Source organism: Pezoporus flaviventris, unplaced genomic scaffold (genome assembly GCF_033815535.1).
Source record: "Pezoporus flaviventris isolate CSIRO_AGI_PZ_B2104156 unplaced genomic scaffold, CSIRO_AGI_Pfla_v1 ptg000015l, whole genome shotgun sequence".
NCBI lineage: Eukaryota > Metazoa > Chordata > Aves > Psittaciformes > Psittacidae > Pezoporus > Pezoporus flaviventris.
Genome location: NW_026892563.1, coordinates 2,689,179 through 2,706,898, shown reverse-complemented (window position 1 = coordinate 2,706,898; position 17,720 = coordinate 2,689,179). Strand labels below are relative to the sequence as shown.

Genomic DNA, 17,720 nt, shown 5'->3' with positions numbered 1-17,720 from the left:
GTTAATTATCAACTGACGGAGTAGGTGGCTGACCAGAGGGACTCTTGCAACAGCTCTGTCATAGGAACCTTTGTGTCTTAAGCAAGTAACAATATGCAGCTAGATCCTCAGTTTTGCTGAAAATGGCAGAAGTAGTCAGTGCTAAGTAGTGGTGCAGGGTGTGCTGGAATATAGAGATGGATCTTCAGACTGGCGATACCACCTCACAGTCCCCTGCTTCTAACTGGCTGCAGCGTAGGAGCCTGAGTAGAAATGGAAAGGAAGAAGCCACAATTGAGTTGTTAGTGTGTGTAGGGATAGGTTTCCTCTAGACTTGGTAAATAGCTTCTTAAGCTCTGGAGAAATAGTATTTGTACTCTTGCAGCTGTTAGTCTAATCACAAGGACCTGCAGTATCTTAGTCTCAGTTAACCTGTGGCTTATGAAATACTTAATGAAATATTCAATTCTTTGTTCCTAAATGGCACTAGCCACTTTCAAAAAGTATGGGTGCATCTACTGATTTTAGTATTCATAAAGATATCAGATGGTTCTGTCAGACCTTTCAGCTGAAAACATATTAAAAGATGCCCTAAGACCCATTGGTGTGGTTGTCCAGTCTTAGTGTATTCCACTTGAGTCACTGAGTCAAAAGTAATGGGCACCCTTTATCCTGCTGTGGTTGTCAGCTCCACCCCCTTAATAGCAGCTTATACCACTTGTAACCCAGTTAACCAGAGTGTTGGCCAGCAAGCATGATGTGGTTTAAGCCCAGCTAGCAACTCAGGCAGCTGATTTTAGCCAAGCAGCAGGCAGCTGCTTTATCATTCCCCCTACTCCCCAATGGGATGAGGAGGAGAATCAGATGAAGGTAAAACCCAAAGGTTGAGATAAGAACAGTTCAATAATTTAAATTAAGTAAAATATAATAACAATAGAAATAGTAACTACAGTAACAAAATTGTTATTAATAATAGGGAAAAAAAAACAAACAAACAAAAAAAAACCAAAAGGAGAAATGTATATGCAGAAAACACAAGATACCCAGCCTGACCCGAGCAGTGATCTAACCCTTCTGGGTAACTGCCCCCAGTTTATATACTGGGCATGACGTGCTGTGGTAGGGAATACCCCTTTGGCTAGTTTGGGTCAGGTGTCTTGTCTCTGCTTCCTCCTGGCTTCCCATGTCCCTCCTCCCTGGCAGAGCATGAAATTGAAAAGTCCTTGGTCAGAGTACTTAGTTGCTGGCTGGACTTACTTAAACCACAACAGACCAGAAAGCTCTTTCCAATATAGGGCATGAATTTCATCAAGGTGTTGGAAATGTACAACAGCATAGGTGGTGTTTCACTAAAATGTAAGCATGCCACCTATAAGTGAAACAAATATTGGTGTTTTGTTTGTTACAATAACACCAAGTAATGAAATATTTGCTGAAAAGGAAGTGGAAAAGGCCAAGGTTAGCTAGCACTCCTCTGTATTTAATTGTGCCGCAATCCTGAACAGCCTCCTCGTCTTTCACTCCTCTCCCCAATTTGAATTGATGCTGTCATATTACTAGGTGTACATTTGACTTACAAAGGTAGGAAGAATAATTTCAGACATCATGATACGTTTTAAACTAAACTGCTGTAATGCTACTGTTTAGGACTACAAAAGTCAAAGTTAACTGTAGTATTTAGTATAGTATAATACAGAAAATAATGTATGGTAACTAAGAAAAAGAAAATAATATAACCAGTAGCTGAATATATGTTGCTATAAGCAGCTTATGTTAATCCAGCAGTAGTTATATAGGTAGATGTTAGAGTATCAAAAAACCACTGAAGATGTGTGTCTGACTTAGGGCATAGGGAAGCACTTAGAAGAAACAGCTTACGTGCCAAGAGGCAAATAACTTTATATTGAGAAGACAGCATGACTGTTTCAGATTTCTTGCACAGATTGACATTTTCTAAATAAATTAAAGTAATAAAAGGGGTAAAGGAGGAGAGTACAGCACTTAATAGTTTCCTTCCTTAATACCCAAGCCCTTCTTCAATCAGGTAATGTCTTGTCAGCTGCATGAGACTAGGTAAGGGTGTAGGGGATGTACCTATTAGAGGCACCCACCCCATGACAATCATGTGGAGCAAAAAGTTAACTCATTTACCAAAAACTGGAAGCTATTTTAAATGCAGTTTCTTCCTTTGTATTTACTTTTGAATCCTTCGATAAAACTTGTGTATGAGATGCACCCAGAAGATGGAGCACGTTCCTCCCATTTTGTAGGTTACTGTGTAGTTTGCCAGAGGAAAGTACTGGTGGGTCAAAAATGTTTCCAGCTCAAATAATTCCATCTATGTGTAGCACAGTGAGAATGTGTCTTTGGACAGCAGGTTTTGAGTAGCTTCCTTTTGTGCTGTGCTGTGCAGTAAAGGCTAAATGTACTCCAGTCCCTATTCCAAGCTTCTTGTGTAGATGATGCATGTGTGCCTGAAGAGACAAGGTGTAAACCACTGAGCCCTCCCCAAACTGGAGTGCTCCTCCAAACTGGAGTGCTGAGATATTTAAACTTTTATGATATTTGGAGAGCCTACACTGATCTTCAGAACACACTGAAGAACATGGTATGTGAGGAAAAAATTACATCCAGTGCAGATCAAGACTATTACATCTTGCTTATCAGTCAGAGATGCAGATTAAGGGGTCCTGCCTGTCCACATAGTTTTTGATATTTTTCATGGTAACAATAATAAGCACACCTAATTTACATAGCTGCAGTACTATATCCATATGATTTCTTCAGCAGATGTTCTTATGTTGTACCTTTATACAATAACAAGAAATCGGAAGCCACAGAAGCCTTGTTTTCTGTTGAGCTGAGCTGAATTAGCAGTAGCACAGGAGACTTTTCAACTGAAGTTCCCCCAGTATAGTAGCTCTGTGAAATTATTCCCTTGATAGTACTAAAGCTAGGTTCATATTTATTAGTATCGGATTTAGCACTGACCACTTCATGAAGTCGGTTTATTTGTGTTACTCTGTTTCCGTATGGTTGTGTTGGCAGAACAATATTGCACTGGTATAACTGGCACAAAAAAGGACTGGAAATATTTATTAAAATATGAGAGTTTCTGAAATAGTAAAAATTCTAACACTGATTATTGGTAAGACATTTCCAGGTAAATGATCCTTAGGTACTTCCCTTGTCAATGCTCATTTTGAACCTCTGCCATAGTGCACTGATATGACAGTTTGTGCAGCACGTTCTGAACCATCTCCAGGCAGTTGGGTTACTTAAGAAAACTTCATTTTTCTCTTCCCAAACCTGTTTTTAAGCTGGGTCACTTTCCCTGTTCAGTTTGCATTGCTGCCAGCCAAGCTGGAGGAGAAATGCACTGGGAGGTGAGAAGAGTGCTGGAGGTATGAAGACTCTTGTAAGCTGGTATAGTCTCTGAAGACTCTGAAGAAATCACAACTTTAATTGTTAGAGTCACAGAATTACAAAAGTTAGAAGGGACCTCTGGGGTTGCCAGTCCAACTTCCTGTGCAAAGCAGGTCCACTTAGAGCAGGTTGCTCATGGCTTTGAACTGTTGGGTTTTAAATATTTTCAAGAATGGAATTTCCACAGCCTCTCTGGGAAACTTGTTCTAGGGTTTGGAATCTTCCGTGTTCTGAGCTGTGTCCATTGCCTCTTGCTTGTCTCACAGATGAGATGAGAGAACTAAGAAGAGTCTGGCTCTCTTCTCCTCCACCCCAAATGCATAGTTGCAGACAGGACAAATACCTCCCTTCATCATTCTTTTCTAGAGGCTAAGTAAACTCAGATCTCTGAGCCTCTCCTCAGTATATTGTACTTCAGTCCTTTCAGCAGGCTTGTTAGCCATCTGCTGGACTTGCCCATTTTCTCATGCTAGGGAGCCCCAGAGTGGCCACGGTACTTCAGCCGTGGTCTCAACATCGCAGTGTTCTTCCCCGCAGTCTGAACAAAGTATCTGATGTAGTATTTTTGTCCACTGCTGAGCCATTGGAGCACTTGATCTGTATCACAAGACTTGAACTTGACTCCAAGAATCTGAGAACTCCTGAGTAACTCTGTCTCAGCAGAGGATTTGTATAAAATGAAAAAATACAATTGGGAAATTGCATGAAAATTTAGAGGTTCTCCCCCCCCCCCCCCCCCCCCGTCTAGCTTTTATCCTCAATGCAATCGGATGTGCCCGTATCTCTAGTGAAAACTGCACCACGGACTGTGATACTGGTTCTTGTCATAACCACAGATCTATAGATCTGAAAACCCTTGGGGGTGGAGGGGAAATCATTCTCATGTTTTACGGACTCCCTGTGAATTAGTTTTGAAATTATTTTTTTAATTATGTGGGGTTTTAGTTTTCTTAATAACCATTGAATTGAGTTGGGAGGATAAGTGAGATTCAGGCTGTCACTGCAGGCTTCTGAACCAGATAAAGAATTCTCCACAAGATGACAGATTTTATATGCGCTTATGTCTTGACTTTAGATTGGGACTTTTGTTAAATTTAAGCTAAGGCTTTAGGCTATCCTCCTAAGATTTATTCAACATTGAGTCACTAAAGTTCAATCTATTAAGGTTTTTGGGGGTTTTTGTTTTCTGTCAGAACTATATGGTTGACAAAAAGAACTGGCTGCATACGATATTTTTGGAAAGGCTTTTATCTATTATTTCAGTGGGTTTGTTAACTTAGAGCTAGGATTCAAAGGTCTGATTTATATCTCCTGAATCCCAGCTGAGAAAAGTAAATGTTAGTCTGGATGATAGGACGTACTTCTCACACCAGAAAGACCTTCAGAAGTGTATCTGTTGGAGCTGTGAGGCTCTGAAATTATTTTTAAGTTCATGTTTAAATGAAGTATTTTCCTAAGTCTATGACCGGTCTGAGTATTCATGCTGCAGGATCATTTCTTCATCTTCTTACTTCATTAGCTTGCAGCATTTCTTCTAGGGAAGTGTTTGCTGAGGAAATAAGTGCAACTCCTGGAATAATTTCATTGTTGTTATTGCTGAGAACCTGTCTATTCAAGCCCTACTTTAAACTCCCTTCCATCTGGATTTGCTGGATGGACTGATTGGTGGATAAGGAATTGACTGGATGGTCACTATCCAGAGGGTAGTGGTCAATGACTCAATGTCCAGATGGAGATTGGTGACAAGGTGACCCCTCAGGGATCCATACTAGGACCAGTGGTGTTTAATATCTTCATCAATGACAGACAGTGGGATCGAGTGCACCCTCAGCAAGTTTGCAGACAAAACCAAGCTGAGTGGTGTGGCTGATGTGCCTGAGGGATGGGATGACATCAAGAGCAACCTGGACAAGCTTGAGAAGTAAGCCAGTGTGAATTTCATAAGGTTCAACAAGACCAGGTGCAAGGTCCTGCACATGTGCTGGGGCAATCCCAAGCACAAATGCAAGCTGGCTGATGACAAGATTGAGAGCAGCCCTGAAGAAAAGGACAAGGCCAAAAGGCAGGTAAAAGGAGACTTCTGTTGCTTCAATCAAAATTAAATGGGAGGTCAGATATGGTGTTTCCATACACTCACAAGTACTTGCTATTTCTCCCCAGATGCAGGACTTGGCACTTCCATTTCTGTTGACCTATTTCTCCAGCCTGCTGAGGTCCCTCAGAATGGCAGTGCACCCATTTGATGTACTACCTACTCCTCCCAGTTTTGTGTCATTTGCAAACTTGCTGAGGGTGCATTCTGTCTCTTTCATCATCTATGTCATTAATGAAGTTTTGAGGAGTATTGACTGCTGGGGTACACTACTAGTGGCTGGCCTCCAGCTTGACTTCATGCCACTGATCACAACCCTTTAAGCCTGGCAGTTCAGTTAGTTTTCAATTCACCTCACTGTCCATTTATCTAGTCCATCAGTTTGTCTTGAGGATGCTATGGAAGACAGTGTTGAAAGCCTTGCTTGAGTCTATAAATAATGTCCACTACTCTCCCTTCCTTCACCAAGCCACCCATATCATCTGATCATAGGGGAGGCATAATCTCCTCTTTGTAAATCAATGCTGACTACTCCCCAACACCTTCTTATCCTTAACAAGTTTGGAAATCCTTCCCAGGGAGATGAGGCTGCCTGCCCTGTAGATTCTTGGATCTTCCTTTTTGCCCTTCCTGAAGAAAGCAGTGACATTTGCTTTTATTCCAGTCCCCAGGAACCTCCCCTGATCACCATCACCCTTCAGAGATTAGCAAGAGTGGCCTCACAATGACATCAGCCATCTCTATGTTATAACTTGTGTAATTTAAATCTACAGGAGGCAGCATGTTCCATGAATTTCAGGATTTGCAGGGAGGAAGAATACTGATCCTCAGTTGTACATGACAGTGATCTTTAACCTTTGGAATTAAGGTAAGTTAATGTTTGATTAACATCACATGTTTGATCAAGTTTTGAAATGTACAACTATCTAAATACATCTCTCTCAAACTTCTGTAAAATTACATTATTTTATCTTTTTAGTATATGTATTTCAGATTTCTTTGCTAAAGATTTGTACACTATAAACCAAAACATCTGGTTTTTCAGCACTTGTAGGTATGTTAGGTGCATCCCATCCTCTTTGTTTCAGACAAGGCAGAAGGAACAACTGAGTTTAGATTCAGATTTTAATGTGGTAGAGGACTAAGTCAACTCAGTTGGAAAAGCGAATGGGTGCCAGGGCAAGGGAAAGAGGGATGTGGAGCAGAAGTGTGACTTGCATGCCTTTGCTTAGCTGAAGTTCCTTGCTATAGTTCTACTTCCATAAAGTGGGATGATGAGAGGTGTTGTCTCATTTACGCAATGCAATTCACCAACGTGTTTCCCATCTGTTGAATCTTCTCTCTTCAAACAGGCTAGGTGACAATCTTCTGCCACTGCTCATGAAAACAAACAAGTTAATCAATAGATTATTTTAATAATAGGGCTTTATTAGTAAGATGTTGTAAGACCTGCTGCAAGAGAATAAAAATATTGGTTGGAAGTCTCCTCTGAAGGTTGTCTCTTAGCTGGACCATCTCACAACTAGATAATGTCACTTGGTTTTGCCCAAGTCTTGAAAAACCCCAGTGACAGAGATTCCTCCACCCCTCTGGACAACCTATTCTAGTACCCAGCTGCCTTCTTGTTGATTTTATTTTCCGATACCCAGTCTGAACCTCCGAAGTTGCAAACTGTGACAATTGCTCTGTTAGACCTGCAGTAGCAGGAAGAGTTTGGTTCTGTCACTTTTGTTAATAATCCTTCAAACAGTTGTAGTTGCTAGCTACAGTTAGCTTCTTTTTGACCAGGCTAAGTAAATCCAATTCCTTCAGCCTCTTCAATAGTTTTCTTATTCACTCTCCACTGAATTTTGCCATGTCTCTCTGGAGCACAGATATCCAAAACTAAACACTATTTCAGTTATATCAGGTATGGCTTCACCAGTACCAAGCAGAGATTTTCAGCAAATTTCCCTTGATGTGGTGGCCACACTTATAATGTAACTCAGTACATACCTTCTTTCGGAAAGGCATGCCACAGGTTCACAATCAGCCCAGTGTGCACTGTAACCCACAGGACTATGACCTACTCAGCCACTTCCCAGCCTATACCCAAACATGGGGTTATTCCAGCTGTCCCAGGTGCATAACTTCATAAGGATCATGACATCTCCATCCAATCCTTAAGATTTTCAGGGTTCTTTAGGGTTGAACCAGCAGCCACTTACCCTAACTTAGAATCATGTGCAAATCTGCTTAGAACGAGCTCTGCATTGCAGCCAGGTTGCTAATAAAGGCACTGGATAAGGGTGCCAATATTGACCCCTGCTTACCAGCAAAATGTTGGATTACTGACTGCTACCCTTACTGCCAGTTTTCGAGTCATCTAAACAGTCTGTTTGTCCAGTCCATACTTATGCTGTTTCCAGAGAGGAAGGCTGGGGAAGGTGGTGTCAAAAGCTGTATTCAGGTCAAGGTATATTACACCCATCGCTCTGCCCTTGCCCACAGAGCCACTCATGTTATCATAGCAGGGAATCAAGCAGGTCAAACACAATTTGTCTTCCTGGGCTGACTGCTGCTGATTATGTGCTCCCTGATCTTTCCACTGACTGAGGTGAAACTGACTGACATATAGTTTCCCAAGTCCTTCTTCATGCCTTCTTTAAAGATAGATAGTAACCTCACACTCAAACCCACCAGGTCCTCCATTAGCTTGGGCTTATTCCCATCCAGCCCAATGGATTTGAATACATCCAGTTTCTCTAACCTGTTGCTCCTCCACTGCTGCCTGCCCAGTTCCTTCCCCAACTGTGCCCATACAGGGAGTTTGGAGTCTGGAAGTTGGCATTGACTGTGAAGACAGAGGCAGAAGAAAGGCACTGAGTTCACCAGCTTTTCCAATGACACCTGTTGGCACTAGGGGCTTTCATCACCAGAAACTCATTTTCCTTGAACTTGCTTTTCCAATTAGCATTCTTACAGAATCTGTCTTGCTCCAACCAGGGCCCCTCAGCCATATCAGCTACAGCTGGGCTTTGGCCTTCCTGATTTTGACACTAAGTACTTAATACTGCTTTATTTTGGGGGGGGGGGGGGGGGGGCGGTCAAGTGGTAGTGGTTTGCTTAAGATGTTGAAATAATTTTATTTAGTTTGGCTAGCCTAAATCACATAGGAGATGGTCTTTCTGACTCTTGCATGCCTCTGCCCCAGTAGGTCAAGGCTCATGAATGAACATGGAAAAATTGCTCCAACTGCTGAAGCAATTTTCTGCTAGTAAGAAGACATGGAAAAGATGTCTGAAATTGCAGCCCAGTTAACTGTGATTAATACAAATACCAATACCAATAAAAACAGAATGGAATTCTTCTGACTTTTAAAGACTGAGAAGAAAGATGTAACTAGAGAGTGAAAACCAACAAATCACCCTGTAGGAAGGTTTAGGGTTGGTCTGCCACTGAGAAACATTTTTTGGAAGAGGATTATACACCAGTTTGAATTAAGGACTTGGATTAAGATTAATTTGATTGATGAGATCTTAAATATAGAAGTAGGGAACTAAGCTGGGACTCATTTAATCTGCATGAGCATAATGCAGTGAGAATGAAATATCAGCAGATCAGAGGAATGAAAGTGCCACTACTGATAAGAGCACTTGCTGGCTAATACAGAGTGCGAAAATACTGGCTAAAAATTAGCCTCTTGTGATGGCCAGGATGAATTTATTACATTAGTACAACAAAACAGAGGATACATAACAATTCAGTAAGAATGTGAAACTAGCTAGTACAGAGACCTGTGGAGGATTAGCAGTTGTGGCTGGAACATCAGGATAGAAGTATATGCATAATTTAGGAAAGACAGAAGAGCAAAATAAAGATGGTGAAATAGCATTATGCATTATAGAATCATAGAATCATAGAATCATAGAATAGTTAGGGTTGGAAAGGACCTTAAGATCATCTAGTTCCAACCCCCCTGCTGGGGGCAGGGACACCTTACGCTAAATCATATCACCCAAGGCCTCGTCCATGCCAGGGATGGAGCATTCACAACCTCCCTGGGCAACCCATTCCAGTGCCTCACCACCCTAACAGGAAAGAATTTCCTCCTTATATCCAACGTAAACTTCCCCTGTTGAAGTTTGAACCTGTTACCCCTTGTCCTGTCACTACAGTCCCTAATGAAGAGCCCCTCCCCAGCATCCCTATAGGCCCCCTTCAGATACTGGAAGGCTGCTATGAGGTCTCCACGCAGCCTTCTCTTCTCCAGGCTGAACAGCCCCAACTTCCTCAGCCTGTCTTCATACGGGAGGTGCTCCAGTCCCCTGATCATCCTCCTGGCCCTCCTCTGGACTTGTTCCAACAGTTCCATGTCCTTTTTATGTTGAGGACACCAGAACTGCACACAATACTCCAGGTGAGGTCTCACAAGAGCAGAGTAGAGGGGCAGGATCACCTCCTTCCACCTGCTGGTCACGCTCCTTTTGATGCAGCCCAGGACACGGTTGGCTTTCTGGGCCGCAAGCACACACTGAAGCCAGCTCATGTTCATTTTTTCATCAACCAACACCCCCAAGTCCTTCTCTGCAGGGCTGCTCTGAATCTCTTCTCTGCCCAACCTGTAGCTGTGCCTGGGATTGCTCCGACCCAGGTGTAAGACCTTGCACTTGGTATGACTAAACTTCATGAGGTTGGCATCAGCCCACCTCACAAGTGTGTCAAGGTCCCTCTGGATGGCATTCCTTCCCTCCAGGGTAGCAACCGAACCACACAGCTTGGTGTCGTCGGCAAACTTGCTGAGGGCGCACTCAATCCCACTGTCCATGTCAATGATGAAGATGTTGAACAAGACCGGTCCCAACACCGATCCCTGAGGGACACCACTCGTTACTGGTCTCCAGCCAGACATTGAGCCATTGACCACAACTCTCTGTGTGCAGCCATCTAGCCAGTTCTTTATCCACCGAGTGGTCCATCCATCAAATTGATGTCTCTCCAATTTAGAGACAAGGATGTCGTGTGGGACAGTGTCGAACGCTTTGCACAAGTCCAGGTAGATGACATCAACTGCTCTACCCCTGTCCATCAGTTCTGTAGCCCCATCATAGAAGGCCACCAAATTGGTCAGGCAGGATTTCCCCTTAGTGAAGCCATGCTGGCTGTCACCAAGCACCTTGTTGATTTTCATGTGCCTTAGTGTGCCTTCCAGGAGAATCTGCTCCAAGATTTTGCCAGGCACAGAGGTGAGACTGACTGGTCTGTAATTCCCTGGGTCATCCATTTTCCCCTTCTTGAAAATGGGGGTTATATTTCCCTTTTTCCAGTTGTTGGGAACTTCACCTGACTGCCATGATTTCTCAAATATGATGGCCAGTGGCTTCGCAACTTCATTCCCCAGCTCCTTCAGGACCCATGGATGGATCTCATCAGGTCCCATGGACTTGTGCACGTTCAGATTTTTAAGATGGTCTCGAACCAGATCCTCTCCTACAGTGGGCGCAAGGTCTTCATTCTCACAGTCCCTGCATCTGCCTTCCAAGACTTGGGTGGTGCGGTCAGAGCCTTTGCCAGTGAATACCAAGGCAAAGAAGTCATTCAGAACCTCAGCCTTCTCCAAATCCTGTGCAGTCAGTTCTCCCGACAGCTTCCTGAGGGGGCCTACATTCTGTCTGTTTTTTATTTGCTATGTACCTGTAGAATTCCTTCCTGTTATCTTTAATACCTCTAGCTAAAAGTTTAATTCTAACTGGGCCTTAGAAATGACTTCAGAAAAAGGATAGGGATGCTATGTATAGCGTGGATCAGGTCTGAGTTAAAATTGTTTAGAGGAAGGTAGAAAAAATATTGTAATGAAGTATCAGAGAATTATAGAATCATAGAATAGTTAGGGTTGGAAAGGACCTTAAGATCATCTAGTTCCACCCCCCCCTGCCATGGCCAGGGACACCTCACGCTAAACCATGTCACCCAAGGCTCTGTCCAACCTGGCCTGGAACACTGCCAGGGATGGAGCATTCACAACTTCCTTGGGCAACCCATTGCAGTGCCTCACCACCCTCACAGTAAAGAACTTCTTCCTTATATCCAGTCTAAACTTCCTGTTTAAGTTTTAACCCATTACCCCTTGTCCTGTCACTACAGTCCCTAATGAAGAGAGCCTGCAGTATCCAAAAGAGCCTAAGGTTGGTTTTAGACATGGATTTAGATCTCTGTCATGTCATTTGGAAAAGAAGAGAAACACCATTAGTATCTATAAATATGGAAAATTTAAGTCCCAGATTGGAAGACCTACCTGTTTCTAGATGTGCTAATGGATCACTACACTGTGGTAACAAGACATGCAAGAGTGCTATGAAAACTTTGTCGTATGGCTAGGAGGAAAAACACAGAATCCTTAAAAATTTTTTAACTACAAGTAATTTCCATTACTTCGATTTGAAATGAAAAGAAATTCTGAAATGGCAGAATTCTCCCTGAATAAAAATGCTGGGTCAGCCATCTTATTTTGTTTTCCAACTAGTTGGGTTAGTTGCATCAGGTTGTATCTTCAAATTGAGCTTGAAGACAGAGTAAATAACTTGTCTCATAAATATCACAAATTCATTTAAAAGCAAACTTTGAATGTTCTGACCTACCTTAGAAATAAAACAAGAAAAAAAAAAGGATGGTTTTTGGTGGTCAGAGGTAGGGAGGGGTAAGGAGACTAATTTTCAAAGAGAGAGATTCCACTAACACACTAAATGACCGCAAAACCAGGATTAAGCATTTGGTACCATCCTTCATATTATTGCCACAGAGTCTGTCATGGCTATTTTTAGTAACTCATTAGCAATTACCAGATTATTTTATTTTATATTTTGGTCCTCTTATGTTGGCTGCAGAGGTTTGTAAACATTTACAAAATGCATTCACTGTGCTTGCTTAGTTATAATTCCTGTAAAATTCAAATTTACAGGAAGCAGCACGTTCCCTGAATTGCTGGATTGGCAGGGAGGCAGAAAATTGATCCGTAATCATACATGGGAATGACCTTTAACCTGTGAAATTAAGGTAAGTTAATGTTTGATTAATATCTGATGCTTACTCAAGTTTTGAAATGTATGACAACTATCTAAATATATCTCTGTGAGGCTTCTATAAAGTTATGTTTTCTTCTTAGCACATATATTTAAGATTTCTTTTTTGAATGTTTATACATTATAAAAAGAAATATTCTTTTCTGTTCAGAGGCAGACTGTGTAATTTGTTGTAGCTGTGTTGAAGTCAGTGGAGCTCAGCCTGAAGATCCATTTCGTTCTTGATGAACAAGTTTTGTCAATCGACCTTCTCGTTTTGTGTTAAAATGTTCAGTGTAATATTTTATACTCATTGATTTGAGGCTCAGCTCAGCCATTTTTCAAACATTAATTGCTTCAAAATTACTGGTCTCATTTTAACAACCAGGAGACCTTTAGACTGTAGGTATCTACAGGCACAGCCTGATTTATCTTGCTTTGAAGCAACCACAGAATCACTGTGACCAGCATCGCATTCTCTATGCTTGAGTGCGCCAAGTCACACACATGAATAACTACCACAGTCTGTGGAAGTTAAGGAAGAATGAAAACTGATTATGAAAGTAAATAAACTCCTCATCTTTTACAATGTTCCTTCTCTCTTCTTTAATAAAAGCAATCAGAATTCAACTTCTATTTTCCTATGCAGGGCAGGTATTAAGTATATTCCTAAGTGACATCTGTTTCTGTCATGAATTACTGTTTATGACTTAAAAACAATAATTTAAAAAGTTCACTTGTGAAAGCAGACCTAAAGAACACTGGCTTTTCTCCTCAAATTGTCAAGTCCCTCCCAGAGTTATCTTAGGGACAGAGCTCAGAAAGGCTGAGGCATTAGACTTACCAGGTATACAGGCAAGGGTGCGCAGAGAGCATGCCAGTGGTCTCACTCTAAGTGTGAGGCACAGTCCTCTGTACATGTCATAAATTTATGCAGCGTCAAGACCACATGGCTTCTTGGTCCTACCTGGTCTATATGTTTCCAGAGGTTTTGCATCCTCAGGGTAGTCAGACTTCCCTTCAATGTGACTCAATTTATTATACACATGATGCTAGTTTAACCAAAAAAGTTAAAAAATAATTCTCTACTGACTGCCATCTGATGCAGTACAATTATTATTGAACGATAACTAAACTTAATTAGTTTGATGCTATTTTAGGCATTCAATCAGGGTGGAAATATCTTAGGATTTGATATTCCATAACCTTGAGAACAGCGTATTATCAATCTGATGTAGGTATGTTCCTGTCCATGCTTCTGTCATACATGAATATAACATAATTGTCCCTATATGAATAGATGATGTACTGCTGGGGAAAGAATGCTCCTCTTCCTGACAAAATACACTGGTGCAGTTAAACAAAAATACTACAAATAACTGCAAATCCTTCAGGCAAATATCAATCACTTCAGCAGGTGGTGAAGAGAAATGGAGAAACGTTTCTATGGCTGCAGGGCAGACATTCTTTCCTTCCTAAGGAAGACTTATCTTCTGCCTCTCCCAGCAAATGCTAAGACCGTGTCACATCCTGTTAAAGCATGAAAAGCTAACAGAGCTTTTGCCTTTTCTTTGCCTAATACTGCAGTAAAGAACCTTCAGTTTAATCCCAGAATCAAAAGCAATCCAAAACTCATCAAAATACAACTTGTTCATATCTCCCAATGATACCTAGCCACAAATCTGAAAATAAATTAGTAAGAAAGCTCTTAAGATTTATGGCTTACAAGGTTTTGAATCTGGAATAGAAGAGAAGGTATTTGGTAGTAAATAAGGAAGGCCTTATTTCTGGGAGAACTGGAGAAAAAGTATGCATCAACCTTATAAATGATACACCGCTAAAAAAAGTATTCAACTTAAATCAGGTGTGAAATAGGTTTGTGGGGCATTCAACTACTGTTTATTCCATTACCGTGCTCAGCAAAGCAGGGTGTGTAGGCAGGGTTATGTTTGTACATGACTTCAAATGCCTGTGCTGCCAGTAAAAAACAAAGGACAAGGTGATGAGAGGGCTCCTCTCTTTCTCTGTTTTAATGTATTTTTGTGAAGATTGACCCCATTAGTTCTAAATCAAGTAGCTCCAGCTGAACGTCAGAAGATAACATGAATGCATAAGGCAAGTGAGAGTATGCTCCTAGTTAAAGTCATTCTGTGAATATAAAAATAATACATGGCATAGGACAGTGTGGTAGAAGATGTGTGATTTAACAATGTAGGTGGGTTTTAATGTATATTTTCAAGTGGAGAACAACTAATACAACTTTGCATGCTAAATGACAAATACAAAAGCAATCCATTATGATTCATCCAAAAAGTTATTTTAACATTAGGCTGATATTATTCACTGAATGACACTTCTTAGCTGTGTAAGTACTCAAAAATAAAGCAGACAGATGCAGTTTAAGCTTTGCCAGACTGAGCTAGCTACACATTGGTCCTGCTCTTCAATCAAGGGAACTTAAAAAGATATCTTAATTCCTGTGGATATTCTGCCCATGGGTTTTCAGACAGTGAGAGACCAACAGAAATCAAAGCCATTTCACCAGTCAAATTCATGACCAAAAGGTAGAATTCCCTTAGAAATACAACCATGACTTTTGATTTCAAAATTGTGGTTTTGAAACGGCACCGTTTTGCTGTTGATATCTGGCTGTGATAACACATTTTATATTCTCAGTTACCATACTGTGCCTCAGTTTATTGACTCAGTGCCCATGAACTTTTTGTGTAAGACTGATCCCTCATGAGGAAGATTTCTTATCAGCCAACTAGTCCATGAGCATTTCTGCCATCTGCAAACCTAGTTTCTCAATAGCTCTCTAAGTATGATTATGATTTATGATCTATTTTAGAAGAATGCTTAAGGTGATGAGTTAATATTTCAACAATCAGGAATAACTATAATTAGTCATACCCACAACCTTTTTTTCAGTTTCTGATATATGTGTTAAAACACTCTTTTTAACTTCTGAGTCATGTTGTTTTTCTCAGACACAAAGTTACCTGATGAAGAGGAGTATTTCTCTTCAGACAAATGTTTATTGTCTGTAAAAATACAGCACTGCAAGCACTCAAGTTCAATAACTCAATTTCATTCATAAGTTACAAGTCACTGGACTTCTAGGAGTTTTAAGGTTCCAGGAAGGTTGATTTTGAACTTAAAGAAGATAAATATCACTTGGGAGAAATGGATTTCCCATCTTTGACATGCAGTGGTTATGTGACACTGGGCCAATCACTTTAACTGAAACACCACAGGCACCCATTTTGTTTGCCTCACTTTTTTGGGTTCTCAACTTGCTGGCTGTTGATTCAAAATGACAAAATAGAGCTGAAACTGTGGATCATCACAGATTGGGCCACTTTGCTCTGGGCTCGCCGTTCTGTCTCCCTCAGAAGCATCTCTAGGGATAGATTTCTAGGGATAGGCTTTGGTCACATAGGTAAAACCACAAGATACAAAAACACTGAAAAAAGAAGCCAAGATTTTCAAAATAATTGTACACTTTTGCCGACTTTAATTTTAATGTCTATAAGGTGGCAAAACTAAGAGTCCCTCCAGCTTCCTTCTGTCTGCATCCTTAACTGACTTCATCTCTCTGCAGATTCACATGAGATTTTCCCAGACTTAGGTGAATCAACAGCTACTGTAGCTCATGTATGAATATTTGCACAAACCTGTTTAAATACAGTACCTGCAGAAAATGCATGGTAAGAGAAGAAAACTGTTTTCCACAAAAGAAACCAAAGTAGTATTGATTTTAACAGTGCACAACACACTATGAAAGAAAAATGCTTTAAAGTACAAGAATCTGGAACAAATATTATCAGAGTTCCATTCACAGAAGGACAAACTAGGCATCAAATGAAGAAAGCAGAATAACCTAAGTATCTTCAATAAAAGACCTTCACAATCAGAGGGCTCTGTGTGACATTGTGTTTAGGAGATGAAGTTGTGCTTGGGAGAATTCCTGTATTGCCTTACAATTCATTCCAGACAGCTGATGATAAGAGGCTGGCTGCAGCCCAGCGCACAGCCAGCCTCTACCTTCCCATCGACCTGTCCTCACAGGCAGCGCTGTGATAATTCATGCTGCTGGTCCTGGGGGTAAGAAGAAACTTCCCAGACCCATGCCTCAGCTCCCCAAGGCTGTAGGGCTGTCAGGTTATGTGTTCCTTCCCTTACCACTGAAAGTGGAGCCTCACATTGCTCCTGGTGACATGCTGCCTCTAGGACGGTTTCCTTTAGCATGATATGAAGGGACAGTAGAGCAAGGCGGGGGTAGAGAGTTGTAGAAGGACATGGTGACATCTCCAACACTGAGCATGCAGGCACTGGCTGTAGTCCCATCACCGCTGGAAAAGCTCCTTTAGCTACTATGGTCAAGAAGATAATTTTGTTCTGTGAAGTATGGGCACAATCAAACAGTTCATAACTTCCTTTTTAAACGTTGAAGATTAAAATATTCCCCAGAGTTCCTCTATCTATCATAAAGAAGGGTACGCAGGTATGTCTGAAACTAGTTCCCGACTCCTGGAGCTACTATGCACTTACACAGGTGTAAGTGCATACCAAAGCTTTGTAGACTGTAAGTGACCCACTACACCTAGTGCTTAAAGACCCTTAAAGTATTTAAAGTCTAACCTGAACAAGAACAGTTATGGTCTTGTTTCTTAGATGCTGGTAGGTGCAAGCTGTATTAAATCCAGTATTCCCTGCTTTAAAACAATTTGCCAAGCTCCACAATGTAGAAGAATTAACAAACAATTACAAACAACTCCAGATACAATACCTTCTGTTAGTTCTTCCCTGTGTGTAAAATATAATAGTACTACTTCAACTTAGAAGGCTGTTATAAAGTTAAATTTATAATGCTTGAAAGAGTTATAAGAGTACCGCAGTAAAGACATCATGGAAATTAATTAACCTGCCTTCAAGGCAGGGTTTGAAGAATATACAGTGAATATGACATGAAAGGTTCCACTTTACATGATGAAAATGAGGAGAAACACTGAAGAACTGTACATTAATTAAAAACATCCTTTGCATTGAGCAGGAGCCTTGTGGAAAAAACCACACTGCAAAGGTAATTTAAAAACTGACTCATATCACATACTACCTACAATATTCCAGGGAAGGTTTTGTCTTTGGAGCTTTAATGTTTTCCATATAGTTTTCTTATGTTT

The 17,720-nt window shown here is 41.0% G+C and overlaps 1 long non-coding RNA gene across 1 annotated transcript; it reads left to right on the top strand.

Moving 5' to 3' along the window:
* Positions 1–4,142: 4,142 nt before the first annotated feature.
* Positions 4,143–16,916, top strand: LOC133269230 (uncharacterized). Its single transcript, XR_009743381.1, has 4 exons — positions 4,143–5,471; positions 6,271–6,365; positions 12,435–12,529; positions 16,139–16,916. It is a non-coding gene; the product is annotated as an uncharacterized LOC133269230 (long non-coding RNA).
* Positions 16,917–17,720: the final 804 nt, after the last annotated feature.